At 38.6% G+C, this 16,103-nt stretch overlaps 1 long non-coding RNA gene across 3 annotated transcripts in view; it reads left to right on the top strand.

Annotated features, from left to right (window-relative positions):
- LOC142488779 (uncharacterized) overlaps positions 1 to 14,206 on the top strand; it is a 62,805-nt gene extending 48,599 nt beyond the window's left edge. For all 3 annotated transcript variants that reach the window (XR_012799652.1, XR_012799653.1, XR_012799651.1), the window contains 2 exons: positions 13,545 to 13,671; positions 14,002 to 14,206. This is a non-coding gene — a long non-coding RNA (uncharacterized LOC142488779). The remainder of the gene's footprint in view (positions 1 to 13,544; positions 13,672 to 14,001) is intronic.
- The last annotated feature ends 1,897 nt before the right edge of the window (positions 14,207 to 16,103 follow it).

Raw genomic sequence — 16,103 nt, 5'->3', positions numbered from 1 at the left:
TTAAATTTATATATAAATCTCTGAAAAATCAGCCCTCCTAAAATCTAAAAACCTTCATTTTTGTGTGGTATGAATCAGCCTCTGTCTTTATACTAAGCTACTCTGATTAATGATCACTGCAACCTAAGTTCTCACCCACGATTACATCTGATACGATAACCCAATTTGTAAATATTAAGTCTAGCCTTGCTTCATTGCGAGTTGAATTGCTTGAGAGCTGTCGCTTGCAAGGAATCCAGAATGTCCCTGCTTCTTGCTCAACTTGCAACAGACATATGCCAGTCCACAACTGGTAGATCGAAGTCTCCCATAATAATAAACTCTCCCTTAATTGCTATCTCAGTGATATCCTCTATTAACATCCTATTCGATTCATTTTCTTGTCCTCAAGGTCTATATATCCCAACTCTGATTGGCTCTAGTACCAAGTGACAGGCTTTCAATGACGTCACATCCCACGCTCTGATTGGCTACCATGTAAGGCCGGCCATCTTTCTTTTCATGACGTCATCTTAAAGGCAATTGTAGCAAAGCCATTCTGATTGGCTGGCGCCATTGCCTTTAAATGACATCATCAAAATTAATTTTTTTCCCCCAAATCACATGGTTTTCACTGCCCAATCAGGGCCGTGGGAACCATATGACGAAAATGTGACGTCATAGGCCTATAAAAGCCTATGTCGTCTCATTTTGAAGGCAGACGCCGAGGAGGAAGGACCTCCTACAGAAGAAAGAAGGCCAGGGCGTGGCCGAAGAAGACAAGAAGACCCCGGAAGAAGATACAAGAAAGAATAATACAGATGAAGATGGATTACAAATAGAAGACCCCTGGATTGTTTTGGTTTATTATTTTATTGTTTATTATTTTATGGTTTATTATTTTATGGGTTCCTGTGTGTGAATTGGTTGGAGAGTAAGAAGTTCAACGGGAGTCGGTGAGTGGGTCAAGTAATGGTAAGTGAACAAAAGAAATGTATTTTATTTAACTTGTTCATTTTTTTAATTTTTTTTACATGTGTTTTTTTTTTTTTTTTACATCATTTTTTGCCACTGTATGTATGTATGTATGTATGTATGTATGTATGTATGTATGTATGTATGTATGTATGTATGTATGTATGTCTAGTTCGATATATACATACAGGGTAAGAAATTATATTGTTTTAAAAACTTGTTTTGCAGTATTTAAAATGATTTTGGCTATGCATAAATGTGTGTGTAATGTATTTTAGAATTAGGTAGATGTAATTGTTGGTCTTGTATGGTGTACTTTAGGTCATGGTGAGGCTTGCTTTTGTATATTGTATTCTTTTTGGTACTTATATTTTGTCTGATGGTAACTTGTTCGGTTTAACGATTGAAATAGTTAATTGTTTAATTGTTATGGATGGAATTTAAATTGTTTAGTGATTTGATTAATGAATGCTAATTGATTTATGTTGACTTGATTGGGTTAAATAGTATACTTATTTGGATGTATTGGTATTTTGTTTGGAATATGTTATTGTTAACATTCATTGGCCTCCCGAGTGGTGGGTGAGGGTGGGTTAACCCCTTAATGACTGTAGCGGTTAATAACCGCTATGGTGATTAAGGGGTTAGGGGACATTACATTGGCTGTTTTTATTCCTGTTTCTGTTTTGCAGCATCGGAGGGGGCATGGACGGTTATGAAGATGAGGATGGCCTTCATCGTGGCAGCCGGACAAGGGTGAGTGCAATATGTATTTAATGTATTTATTGTTCTTTATGTATTTAAAATGGGCACATTCACTATTATCCATTTGTGGATAATAGTAATTGTGCCCATTACTATACTGTATGTGTTGGGGGGGGAGGTTATTTCTTTATAAGTATGTATGTGTTTTGACATTAATTGGGGGGGGGCACAAAATTGGTACTGTAGGCCTGCAGGTAACACCCGAGGGCCCCCGCCGGCCTATAGTATCATTGATGTGCATATATGTGTATGTTGGGGGGGTATAGGGGTTGTTGGGGTAATATATATATATATATATATATTTATATATTTATTTATTTATTTAGTGTGGGTCTGTTGTGTGTGTAATTTTTTTATTGTGGGTAGTGGGGGTGGGTGAAGGGGGTATTTGGCCCCAACGGTGGTTTGTTTAGGGCTTGCGGAGGGGTAGCGGGAGGGCTTAACCCCTTCAATGCTGTAGCGGTATTAACCGCTACGGTCGTGAAGGGGTTAAGTGCACCCGCAACCCCAAGCCCTAAACAAGCAACAAGGGCCAAATACCCCCTTCACCCACCCCCGCTACCCACAATAAACCTGGCACGGCGGGTTAACCCCTTCATTGCCTTAGCGGTTAGCCGCTAAGGTAATGAAGTGGGCTTTAAATGCATTTTTCCTGCCTAGGATGCATGCCGGGGGGCTCCGGTGCTGGTATTAGCAGGTATCAGCTCCGGAAACCCTGGCATCAATCACAGGCAGAAAAAGGCCTGATTTTTTCTAAGTGTCGACCTTGCCGATGCTTATACACCACCAGCCCGCCAACATTAGTTGGCGGGCTGGATTGGCGTTCAAATCTCAATTCTAGAGTGCCGATCAGCAGCGAAAAGCTAATCAGGGCTAGTTGAATACAGCCGATTTCAAAAAGTGCCGAAAAGTGGCTTATCGGCACCGCATGCCGATAAGTTTTTATCGGGAACAAAAATTGCCGATTTTGGACATTTTTCGGCGCTTACTGAATCGGGAAGGCATTTTTGGCGAGAAAATGGCGATAAAAGCCTTTTCAGCGCTTACTGCATAGAGCCCTTAATCTTTTAATCCTCATGGATCGTCATATGCAGAGAATGAGATCCATTGGATGCAATGAAACAAAAACAGAAACAGAAAAATAGGCACTAGAATCAGTATGTATGAACATTATTCATAGAATTCACCATCACCAGTGTATGTTTTCTCACTTTGCATAAGATTACAAGATAGGATATAGTGGATCTTTACATACCATATGTAACAGGGCTAGTCTCAGTTGCCTCTCGTCACTGTAAGTTTCTGATAGCTACAGGCTGTGACAGGTAATCCATGGGGCAGTTGATCCCCCTCATGCTACTCTCTGAGTGACTGGAGAGGAGGTGACATGGTGTTTGTGTGCAGCCAAAAGTGGTGCAGACACTATGTCCTCCCCTTCTTCATCTTAGAGAGGAAGTGACAAACTGCTGGGCAGTTCTAGTCTGGAGGTTGGAGAGACTGGAAGGGCTGTGAGTCTCTCCCATCAAGGATGAGCTTGCCCCCCCCCCCTCCCAGTCCCCAGGGGCTGGGAGAACATCTGAATTCTATAGAGGACCCTATACCATCAGAGTTCCAGCACCATCCCTAGGTCTGGAATCCTATGTAACCCTGCAATGCTGTATGACCATCATATAAAGTGACTGCAAATACAGCCCTTGTTTCTGTATACTTCTGTCTGAGTGTCAGTCTCTGGGCAGAAGGGAGAAGTATGTTTTATGGGACTGATCTTTGATACCCTGGAGCCCATCACAACTGGAGGCGCTATGCACCCGGAAAGAATCTCAGTGATCATCAAAAGCCTGTCCTGGTCTCTACTACAACGCAGACAGCTCAGCTCTCCTGGACCCTCACAGGTATGCGCACCACTATTGACTGTAGCTGAAGCAGTATCTCCTAGAGGGTGGAGGTACATGTGCTACATATATCACTATCTATCCAAGTACAGCAGCTATTGGGATACTAAGCCATAAATATGACCATGATTATGAATCTTTGTCTTGACTTATTAACACTATTGATGTAAAAGATATTTAGTAATTCTGATTAAAATTGTCACTTATCAACCGACGTTAAGTTTTTCCATCTAATATTGCCCAAATGTTCTAATATCCTGACTTTAACGGGTCTCGTCATTTTGTCTACATAATGGAGACCAAACGGGCACTCCAACAGGTAGACAATGTACTAAAATACACCTTATGCCACTGGAAGGCTGTGGGGGAAATGTATTAACGTAAAGAAAGTGCACATAGAAGGTTTATTTTTTTTACACATTGCTTGAGTTCACATTAAATATATAAAAAAGTGTTTATTATATGAGGATATAAGGGAACAAGTCTCCAAATACCCTAATGTAATCAAAGCAGTGATTGTATAGAAAGCTGCTTGTCCCTTTAAGTGTGGTTACACTTTCAATTGTATGCAAAAAAACAGGGATGTTATAGAATAAGTGTGTATTTGTTCCATTAGAGGTTTCTCCTCCCATTTGGAAATTAACATTTACACTTGTCTTTATAAGTTATTACATGAATATAAAACCAAAGATGAATATATGCTGCAGTGTTTAACTATTAAAATATTTTTGATATATTTATAGTATAAATATTTTTGGGGATGTTGGTGTTATGATATATATGTTTTCACTACTTCACATTTTGTTGATTAACACACATTATATGCCAAATGTAAATTACATACCAAAATTGAATGGTTAATGTCCATTTAGTGGACTATGAGATATAATTCCATCAGCTGTTGCCCATTAACATTATTATTAATATTGTTGGTCTCCTGATGTTTACTTATTTATGTATCATAACAGTATGGGGGTATTCAGATATTTTTTTATAAATCTTGATCCTTATATATTCTATGAATCTATCAATTAAATTGAGATATGATCTATTTTTATGGTCATCTGTATGTGGATCGAGGTTTCCCTCTTCACAAGTTTTTCCTACACTTGGGACCCTCTGGGGTATAAGAGAAAGTGTCACTAAGAGATAAGAGGCCGCCAAGCCCGAGTGTTACTGGACCCGGCGGCAATCCGGAAGTTAGATTATGTAAATCCCTGTAAATCCGGAGATTGTGATCGAGGGCTATATAAGCTGCACTGTTTGTCAATTGTATGTCACACGATCCTGGTGAAGGGCCGTGTGCGGGCTTGAAACGTCGCTTTGCTATGTGGCATGTTTTTTTTTCAAGAAATGCAACTCTTTCTTTATTACCCGTGTGTGCTGCTTGAAGTGAATCTGGATATTCCCCTACGAATTGTGTGTTACATTTATTTGGGATAGAGTGCTGCCTCTCCTCTGGTTTCTTAGGCTGCGTCCATAGTGGAATGCGCTAGCTTCCGCTCTCTTCCGTGACACGGCGCCGCGCTGGAAATACAAATTTGTTTGTATTGCGAAGCGCTGCTCTCCCTGTAGCGCATGTTAGCGTGCGCACACTCTACGCATATGCATTGGCGTCCTAGTGTTTGTTTCGGAGCTCACGCCGTATCTTGCACTATGGACAAAGCCTTACATATGAGGGAAATTGTTGGCCAGAATATTTTACACTACCTCAGACCTGGCAGATTTTTTTTGACACAAATACAAGACATAAAAATGACATACAGAAATTCAAACCTTTATACACCTCATTATAATCGTGCGTCATGTAACTCCTCCCTAACTACCTCTATTGTCACTCTCTGAATTGCAAGGTGGCGCAAATGTGCAAAACTTGGAGTAAAGACCTTGATACACTGACGCAAATATACGGAAGATATTAATGACACAACTTGTGTACATTTTTCTCCACATCTGCCTCTAAACATCTCCCCCTCCACCCCATAATGTTTTTAAATATAAACAACTACAATTTAAAATATAAATATTTTTAAAATATATATATTAGAAATAAAAACAAAGTGAAATCATTTTGAAAATTAAAAAAAATGTCCAAGTGCTATGGAAGTTTAGAATATACCAATGATTATACACATACGATTACCATAAATCAATTAATATGGATGATTTCTGTGCAATCTAATAATTTTGTACAGTTAGACTCTAGAACTATTACTACTAGTTCTAGTATATATTCGTACATGGAAAACAATTCAGCAATTGTATATTTTTCCCAGTGAATTGGGTGAATTTTCATTTTATTTTGATGTACGAATTTGCGCAGTGTACATATAACCACAGCACTTTAAATAATACCATTTCAATATCCGAGTTCCATATTTAGTTGATAAATAGTCCACTTTCAGTAGAACTGAAAAGACAATGACACATCTAATTTCTTTAAAATTATGATACAAATCTAGCAGATGTTATTACTCCTGTTGAAGTAAGTTAACGAATAAAATAACGTGTTAAATAAAATATGTTATCTCCTTACCCATTGTTTTTAATAGCACTACTGTTAAATAACACATAACATTAACGGGTGCAATAAGGTCTGCTACATTTGTATTTTGATCATACCAAACTAGATCAACAATGAGAATTTTACATTCCTATCAAATATTGATTAGTGTTTAGTACCAAACTTATGGTATAAACTTCAGGTAAAAACAACTCATTCATTTTTAAAGAGTCCCACTAAACCTGCGGTGCCGTTCCAAAATCCCCTCTCTCTCCTATCGCCTGGGGAAGAACTTATGGGCTTTATGTTTAACACTGAAATTCTATTACTCTTATGCTTCCATTATAGCTCCCATTGAGCCTTCCATTTCTGGCCTAAGCCACATGAATATAAATGTGTTCTCCAAAACTTGACTTTTCTTTTTCAGTCTCATGTCATTCCTGCCGCAATCTGGCCACCCATACTTGACAGGACCATTGCATGAAGACATCCTAGTCAGGGTTATGTAGTAGTTCCATTCAGCCCTTTGCAGCTGGGCTGCTTCTGGGCAACAATTTAAGACTAATTAAAATGGCTCTGGTAATCTTTAGAATACTTCCAAATGAGAGGATTATCCTGACTATTCTAATGACAGGCAAGTATCGGAGTTGCCTAAATACTTGATCCAAAAATAGTATGTGTTCTTTGTAAATCCAAACAGTAGAAGCACTATCTGATTTAAAGCAGCAACTGCAATTATGTTAAATGGCACGAAGTTGCTGAAAGATGCCCTGTGCATTCCTCAGCAAAAGCTTACCTTCCGTCTCTAAAAGTTCAAGTAAGATGGGTAAGGTAAGAACACACCCACTTCACAATTAGCAATATTCTGCATTGAAACAAAGTCTGGAACACTTTCAGACTCCATCCTTAACAAGCTGCTTGTAAAATGTACTGACATTCTAAGGAAGTGGAATCAAGAAGCAAATCCCTATAATAGTTAATGTAAGCCAAAGGTTTGTTTATGTTTTCATGGATTAGCGTTCACACATTTCCTGCAAGTAGACTTCCTATTAGTGATTAACTTTAACCACAAATCCACCATTGAGAAATGCAACCAGAACTAATGTCTATTTCCTGATAAACATGTGAAAGGCCAAAAGGTTTATATCACTATACAGGGGAAATATAAGACAGAATAGCTAGAAGTAATTATTAGCACAATAATAACAAACTTTGATGTAACGAAAGGTTTGTTTTTTGCACGTAAAGGCGGTAAATGAGCATACATTTTAATATTTAATTCTGAAAAGTATATGTTACAGTATACAAAAAATGAATAATTCATAGTAACTATAAATTGTTGTGATCCATGTTTGTGTAAAAACACAAATGTGACTAACATAACTGGAGCCTTTTTTTTTTACAAGAAATGTGAGAAATAATGCTGACCTAGATAATGAAATAACTAAAAATACAGAAAAAAAAGAATATAAAATACCAATAAGAAGCTGCATTACTAATGTCACAAAATATATCCAGCAATACTTACTAAGCAGCACAAATAGTTGCTTGAGACTTCACTGTTCATGTTATCCCACAATATTGCAGGGGTGGCCAACTCCAGTCCTCAAAAGCCACCAACATGCCAGGTATTCAGGCAACCCTGCTTCATTCTTCATGCTGACTGAGCCACCTATGTTAAAGCATGTATATCCATAAAACCTGGCCTGTTGGTGGACCTTGAGGACCAGACTTGGCCACCGCTGCAATATAGCATTACAGGTAGTGCGAGTTTTAACATGCAACTTCTCTCTACTCTATTCAAGCAAAAGGAGCTGCAAGTAAGAGCATCACACAACTTTGCATACTGTATAAAATCACATGATGTTGCACATTCCCACGCTGCAACAGAAAGAACAACTACTACATTTGTATGTTCCTTGGCAAGAAGGAAATAAATGTGTTGTGATATAACTATTGCCCTTCCATGCCATCTGTGCACAAGCAAATACCACTACCAGGAAGGGGTTGGAATGCTGCTCTATGTATGTGATACCATTGTTTGAATTTTAGAACTTCCTTTTATTAATTGGAAACACATCTTCCCCCGCGTCCTCATTCCCACAGACGTTATCTGCATACATTACACTTTCAAAGTTCAACGCTTCATTTGTTGCTTTTCAAAAACTTTCAGGGGTTGCATTATGAGTGGGTAAATACTGTATGCGCTTCCACTTTTCTCAGGTTAACTTATTTTAATTTTGTTTGATTGGGCGTCTTTACAAGTCCAGAATTCCTTCCAGTCACATACGTCAGTGGGCAATTCTCCAGTAACATTCTATTGTGGTGGACTTTTAGGAGATGTAACATGGCTTTGAGGCTCAACCAACTAGCCACAATAGTACATTGTTTAAGGGTTGATATGTATGTAACTCCACCTGGAAGATTACTACAAACTCAGGGGTCTACTTAACAAAGCCTCTAGGCCGAAACACTAGGGCAAAACTGGAACCAACAAAGTCTCTGCAGTCTTCTTTTCCCAGTTAGGTATTGTGAATATGATGTGATTGGTAGGGCACAATGTACAAACTGGAATTGAAAATGCCATGGGGTATATTTATTTAAATCTCCCTGGGGCAGAACTAGTGCTAAAGAAAATGAAAAACATCACATTTAGCAAAGAAAATTAAGCTCCTTGTTAGCTACTGAGGGGCTGTATCAGTGTAAAGTGTCAATGGAAGTTTGTTTGGACTCACTTCTTCCTTTTCTGCTTGTATACTGTATGTTCAGCAGATATGTTACATCCAAATTCTAAATAAAAAGGTTTCTACTCTTGACCTCCCCTCCCCCTCAACAAGGAAACTGGGGCACATGTTGATATACTGTATTGACGCACAATGAAAATGACACAATGGGGGCGAATCACAAAGCAGTGATAAAATCAGTGCATTTGCGCCCGACTATGCATTTATTTATCGCGCAATAAGACACGAGGCCAAAAATGGTATTAACTAAGAATGAACGCCATTTATTTTAAGGCTGATAAAAAAAAATCTTCCAACCTCTTGTTTGTATCAGTGCTATCGCACTATAAATCCTATAGCGTGATAACTGATAGAAAAAATTGCAGCCTGGAAGAGCTGCATGGAGGTGCTGCATCTCCATGCACGGCTCTTACAGGCGACCGTGGGTGTCTGGGGGTCCTTGGGTGGTCCCTGTGGGTGTACGAGGGGCCCGGGTACCCGGGGATCCTTGGTTGATCCCTGCAGGGGTTCTCGGGTGGTACCCGCAGGTGTCCGGGGGGCCTCCTGGTTGCCCCAGTTGGTGTCCGGGGGTCCCCACTGGCCTGCGGTATCAATCCTGTGCATAACAAAAAATATGCAATACATTCAAATAAATACTCCCCCCCGCCAACCTCCCCCCCAATACATACAGTATCCAGATATGGATAATAGTGCATTTGCCCAATTAAAATAAAACATACAGTAAATAAAACTGGTGCTTACCCCTGCCAGGATGAAGGCTGTCCTAATCCTCATCACTGTCCTTGTCCTCCGTGGGCATTAACAATGCAATAAAAAATACAATCTAATGGCCCCTAACCCCTTTATCACTTTAGTGGTTAGTTACCGTTATACTAATTAAGGGGTTAACCCACCCTTCCCGGCTACCCATCCACCCTACCCAGGGACACCACCCCTGCTACAAATTAATTGGTACAGTGTTAAAGCATGCCCATATAATATGGACATGCTTTGCCACAATAGCAATAAATGGGGAAGCTAAAAAAAAACAGGCCCCAAATAAAACACATTACATAAAAAATATACACGTTCCAAATGCCAAGAAAACAATTGATTGACACAGTGGTACATCATGCCCATATAATATTGGCATGATTTAACACTATCACAGTCAATGGTCAACCTAAAAAATAAACAACCACCAATAAGCAAATAAAAAAATACAGTGAAAAAAACTACAAAATTAAAATAACATACATTCAATGGTTTTTCTTACCTTTAGATGTCTTCACCCTCCATTTCCCAGGGTCTCAGGAAGCTCTTAAACAAAGAAGCCAGGTCCTCAGATACAGTAAATGATTTTCTTCTTTCTTTTCTTCATCTGTTAATTGTAATCTAATTTGCGGTCTTTCTTCTTCTTCTCCTTCATCTGTATCTACATTTGTATCTTCATCTGTACTGCCCATTGTAATCCATTATGGAGGAGATGTCGCTCCTTCAACTTCTTAGCATCAAATAAGACGGTAGAGACATTACGGTATAGAAGACCTGTGATGTCACATTTGAGTGATAAATGGTTCCCACACAATCTAGTTGGCTGGGACAACCATGTGACATTTTTTTTTAGGATGTGACATCGTGTAAAGGGAGTGAAGCTAGCCAATTAGAAAGGCTGTGTTCCTTTCCCTTTAAGATGACATCACCAAAACCAAGATGGCTGCCATCACATGTAACTTCAATAACTCAGATTAGTAGACCATGTGACAGAGTCAATTTTGGTTGAACCAACGGATACACCAGAGGTGGCACCAACGGGACAGGCTGATACATTCCCTTCACAGCTTCAAGGCGATTGAGTATATCTCATAAATGCTATTATTTTTACTCTGTTTGTGAGTGCGCTTTTTATATTTTACAATCCCATAAATTCTGTTTTATACTTTATCACACTAGGAGTGCGCCTGTTTTTTCTTATTGTTTTCTGTAGATATCCTTGGAATTTGGTGATCCTTATATACGGGCAGCAAAACTCCAGTGGACTAAGTACATTTTTTTAAATTTCAACCGACATATGGTTTTTATTTTATTTTTTATGTTTCATATTTTTTATTTTTGCTATAGATTTCAGTTGTTTTTATCACAAATTCGCTCTTTTGGGGATTCTTTGGTCAATAGCCTTGTTAACTCTATCTGATTTACACAGCTGATTTATCCTTATCAAGCTTCCTAAGGTGCTACTCCAATTTGTTTGTTTTATATATATATATATATATATATATATATATATATATATATATATATGCAAATATAGCTGTATGCTCATCTGCATGTCTTAGGCAGGTCTGCAACCCCGCTTTCCCCATTATCACCCAGCATACAGCACTTCCACTGCAGCAAGGGATTCTGGGAAATGACATGCAAATGAGCACACAGTGTCACTTTTTGCCTCAATAACCATTTTTAACATGGTTCCCTATAGGCTTAAGCTTGCTGCATGGTCACAGCTTTGAACACAGCCAGGGTTAAGGTGCATACCCAGAAAACCACCCACAGACAGCTGTTTCGACCTTGATGGGTCTCATCAGTGTGGGGTTGATTTTACTGGGAATGCAAGAGAGGCTATGGGATAGGCTAAACCATAATACTGAGTTAAGTTATGGTGAGTAAAAAAAGTGACAAAAACCCTCCACAGGAATATATATATATATATATATATATATGTAGAGGTATCAGTACCGTGTTAGCCGAGCTTCAAAAATCAAAAAATAAATAGATGATACCGTTCTGTGGCTAACGAAATGCTTTTATTTGTGTGAGCTTTCGAGATACACTGATCTCTTCTTCCGGCGATGTTACAAACTATAGTCTAATACATTATAAACTCTTTCAGTAAACGGGAGGGGAAGACTTCCGTCATTAAATTCACATGGACCAATTAATTTAAAGACAAGTAGAGAGATATGGTTTAACTTCGTCATGAGTTCCTGAAGCTGAAAAGTGAAACGCGTAGGGTTGATTATATTGGCAGACCAGAGAGGGAGGACACCCAACTGGCAGAAGTGCAAACCAAAATTACAGACCAACGCTGTTCATTCCAGAAGAGCTGTGGTGAGATCACCTCCTGAGCAGAGAGCTTGCTAGCTCTGATACCTCTGTGTGATTTCTGTATATGTCTAGTTAAGTGCTCAAATATGTGAGTGCACATTTTAAACATTACTTTTTGATAAATATAAAGGTTAAATAATCTACACTATCATTTGATTTCTCTGTTTCTATCTCTAACGGAGAGATATCCGCCAAGACATCACCCACATCCCCGATACAAAATATTCACTTACCAAAGAGGGATTGGATCGAGGATAGGCCAAGGGAGACACATTCTGCTGGTTGAAGTGTTTGAAGCATGTCTCAACAAAAATATCAAAATAACCCAGAGTCTAGTAGAATCTCATAGATACAGTATGAAGGGTGTAGATCGTGGGCAAGTCGGATCCTAGGACATCTGTATAGTGTAAACTCAATAAAAATAAAAATAAAAAGAAGGTAGCACACCCCAGGGTGAAAATACTTACATAAAAGGATGCTTATAACAAGCGCTCTTGTGCCTGTTTTGCACCAAAATTACCTCCATGTGAAGATGGTTATGTTTATCCTGGGTACAAACATTAGGCCAAACTGGAGCAAAAACATTGTACCAAAGAATAGAAACATTCTACTAATATTTATTTAAATCTTATGCAAGCTAATCGTAATTTGCCTTAGCAAATGATGCTTACAAAGTATCAGATCTTTCATAGTAAAACATTAGATGTATTTTATTTGCATTTAGTGTAATCATAAAATGTACTTACAAAGTCTTCTATCTTATGTGCACATTAAATCTATGAAGATTTTGCTTGTGTATCTAGAAGGTGTCACTTCTTTAAAACAGTATCATTCCAGTCTACAATTGGATAAAGTTCTTGTTTGTGCGCATAGCTTCATTGTTTCTCCACAAAAGACAAAAAGTCACGAAATATAGGGAGTGGTACTGTTTGCTTAGGAAAAGAATAGTATGCTTTGTCTGTCCTCTATTCAAACCTTCTTCTTTCATATTTCAGTGCAAAATAAATAGTGACATTAAAAAAATAACAACTTGCCTCTTGAGGCAATACCTAAAGTGTACTAGCTTTTTTCTTTCGGTGGGATACAAAACTGAGGTAAAATGAAAGATCTCTTTATAACTACGGTCTATGACCTGTGAATGGTGTCAAACAAATGTGAACCTTGATTCAGAGCCCTCAGTGAATGGAATTCTTCATCTGACTTTACCTTACAGCCAACAAAAAAAAATGATCTTTTAAAAGAAATAGCTAATGGATAAGAGTATTTGCAGAGATGACTTTTTGTTTCATGTGCGGTTGTCTCTATCTTGCAAGATATTTGTTTGAACTCTTGTGCAGGCACAAAAAAAAAAAAAAGAATACAAAAATCTGATCATTCTTAGTTAACTTACTTGGCTTACTTGGCTCCATCCAGAGGGATGAACAGACAGACACAAATTGCTATGAACAGAAAAACTCAAGCCTCTGTCCTCATTCTGAAGCTGTTCATCACTCTGGATATGGATAGATAACTCTAACCACTTTTTCTTCTTTAAGTATTCTCATATGTCCTATTTTCCATCCTCTTTATTCATTTAGTGGCTCTTCTTTGTACTTTTTCTAGTTCAATAAATTATGTGGTACCCAATTCTGCGTGTGTACTCCATATTCAAGATGTGGACTTACGAATGATTTATACAGCAGCAAAATTATGCTATCTTCCCTTCCATCCATTCCCCGTTTTATGCAAGGTAAGATCTTATTTGCCTTTGCAGCTACTGCCTGACATTGGGCCCTATTATTAAGCCTGCTGTCTACAAACATGCCTAAATTCTTCTCCATCATGGATTGACCTAACTGTGCCCCATTTAATTTGCCAGTAGCTTGTTTATTCTTGCGCCCCAAAGGCATAACCTTACATTTATCTATATTACCCTATTTCCTCAATTCTAAGACTCACCTTTTTTTCGATTTTCACATGTCTGAAATCGGGGTGCGTCTTAGAATCGATGTATTACATTTTTTTATTTTTTTTAAGTGTCTACAGTACTAACCCCCTCTTTTCACTTAACATGTTTCAGGAGAGGTCGTGTGTGTGCGGCGACGGCAGGAGAACTCCCACGTCTGCTGATGGTTGAAGATGGACAGCGGGCAGGAGTGCGATGGCGGCGGCAGGACAGGTCCCAAGTCTGCAGGTGAATGAAGATAACAAGACAGCGGGCGCGCAATGGCGGAGGCAGCTAATAGATCATAAAAGCAGGAGCAGAGCGGCATAGGGGAACGGCTTGGGAGGTGCACACTGTAACACCGTAAGTTGACCGGTGTCTGACTTCCCAAGCCGTTCCCCCTATGCCGCTCTGCTCCTGCTCAGCTCTCCTGCTATTATGATCTCCTCCTGCCACCGTACCGCACGCCCGCTGTCTTCTTATCTTCATTCACCTGCAGATTTGGGATCTGTCCTAGGTAAAATGAATTTGCCATTTATCTGCCAAAGTTTCCAGTTTATCCAATAAATTACACTCTACTCTGATTTTACTACCTTACATAATTTTGTGTCATCAGTAAAGATGGAGACTTTGCTCTCTATGTCAACATCAAGGTCATTAATAAACAAGTTAAAAAGCATTGACCACTGTACCGAACCTAGAGGTACTCCATATACAACTTTAGCCCAAACTGTAAAGGTTCCATTTATGACCACTCCCTGTTGTCTATCCTTCAACCAGTTTTTAATTCAGGTGCAAATATTTTTACCCAAACCAATTTCATTTATTTTGAACACTAAACTTTTGTGTGGCACCGCATCAAAAGCCTTTGCAAAATCTAAGTAAACCATGTCAACTGCATTTCCCTAGTCTAAATTCGACTTACGTCCTCGAAGAAACTAATAAAACCTTTATAAATTCATATTGACTATGGCTAATAATGTTGTTATCTATTAAATACTGTATTCCTGAATATTGTCCTGTACTAAAACTTCAAGTAATTTCCCCACTATTGATATCAGGCTTACAGGTCTGTAATTTCCTGTTTGTGATCTAGCTCCCTTTTTAAATATGTTACCATGTTTGTTTTACACCAATCTAGTGGTAATGTGCCTGTGGAAACGAAGTCCTTGAGTATTAAATATATACAAGTGCTTTAGTTACATTAATTTTATCAAGTCGCCTTTGCACGTCTTCCGCTGTTAATTGTTTATTAATACAGAGGTTGTAATTTCCTCCCATTGCAATATTTTTGCAATTGACATTTTCTTGGTAAATACATAGGGAAATACTTTATGTAATATCTCTGCCTTCTCCTTATCTCCCATAATTTCCATGCCCATCTCACACTGAAAGGGTCCTATATTCTCTTTGCTATACTTTTTCTTATTAATGCACTTGGAGAACTTTTCAGGTTATCAATGTCATTTGTTGGCTAGTGCACTAGCCAGGCATAGGATCAGTCAAATACACTCCATCAATTTATAGTGATGGGGGAATAAGTAGCTACAATTGGGAAAGATGGATGTGTTTCTTAATCCTCTTCAAATGATCAAAAATGCAAAATATTGGGCAAAGATACATATTTTGTGGGATTAGATAAACAAACAATCAGAGGCAGCTCTACCACTAGCTAACATAGTTCCAAGGGCCGTTCGGCTGAAGGATTCCCACACAGACTCCCATGTTTTGGCTGAATCTACTTTTTGCTATATCTCCATGCACTCTTAGATATTTTTCTAATGCAGCTGTGGGAAGAACCACATGCACAGTGGGACCCACGGGAAGCTTCCCTTTCAGTTTCTTTATACTCATTCCTTCGTAAGCTTAGAAAAATATTCCTACAAAAAAAGCTGTCAAACTATTGCCTGCGGCCCTATAAGACTGGCAGCCACCACGGCTGGGGATTGTACACTGAGCAGAGCTAACGTATAAAATTAACAAACTCCAAGGGAAGTATGCCAACAGTGCATTCCAAGTTACCACAAATGCTATTTAGAAACAGTGTTATAAACATAGTTGCATGTTGCTGTGATCTCTCTATGCATAGAACAACACCTGTATACCCCTAGACACTTTGACTAACTTTACTACTGTAGCTCATTTTTGCTCAGTCTCATATTTGGAAATCAGAAGTACTCAACAAGATGAATAAGATGTTGAGATACAAAGACAATATCAGACTATGACACATATCT

Source organism: Ascaphus truei, chromosome 2, assembly GCF_040206685.1.
Source record: "Ascaphus truei isolate aAscTru1 chromosome 2, aAscTru1.hap1, whole genome shotgun sequence".
In the NCBI taxonomy this organism is placed as follows: domain Eukaryota; kingdom Metazoa; phylum Chordata; class Amphibia; order Anura; family Ascaphidae; genus Ascaphus; species Ascaphus truei.
Note: the sequence above shows the minus strand (reverse complement) of the source record. Positions and strands in the feature narration are given on the sequence as shown.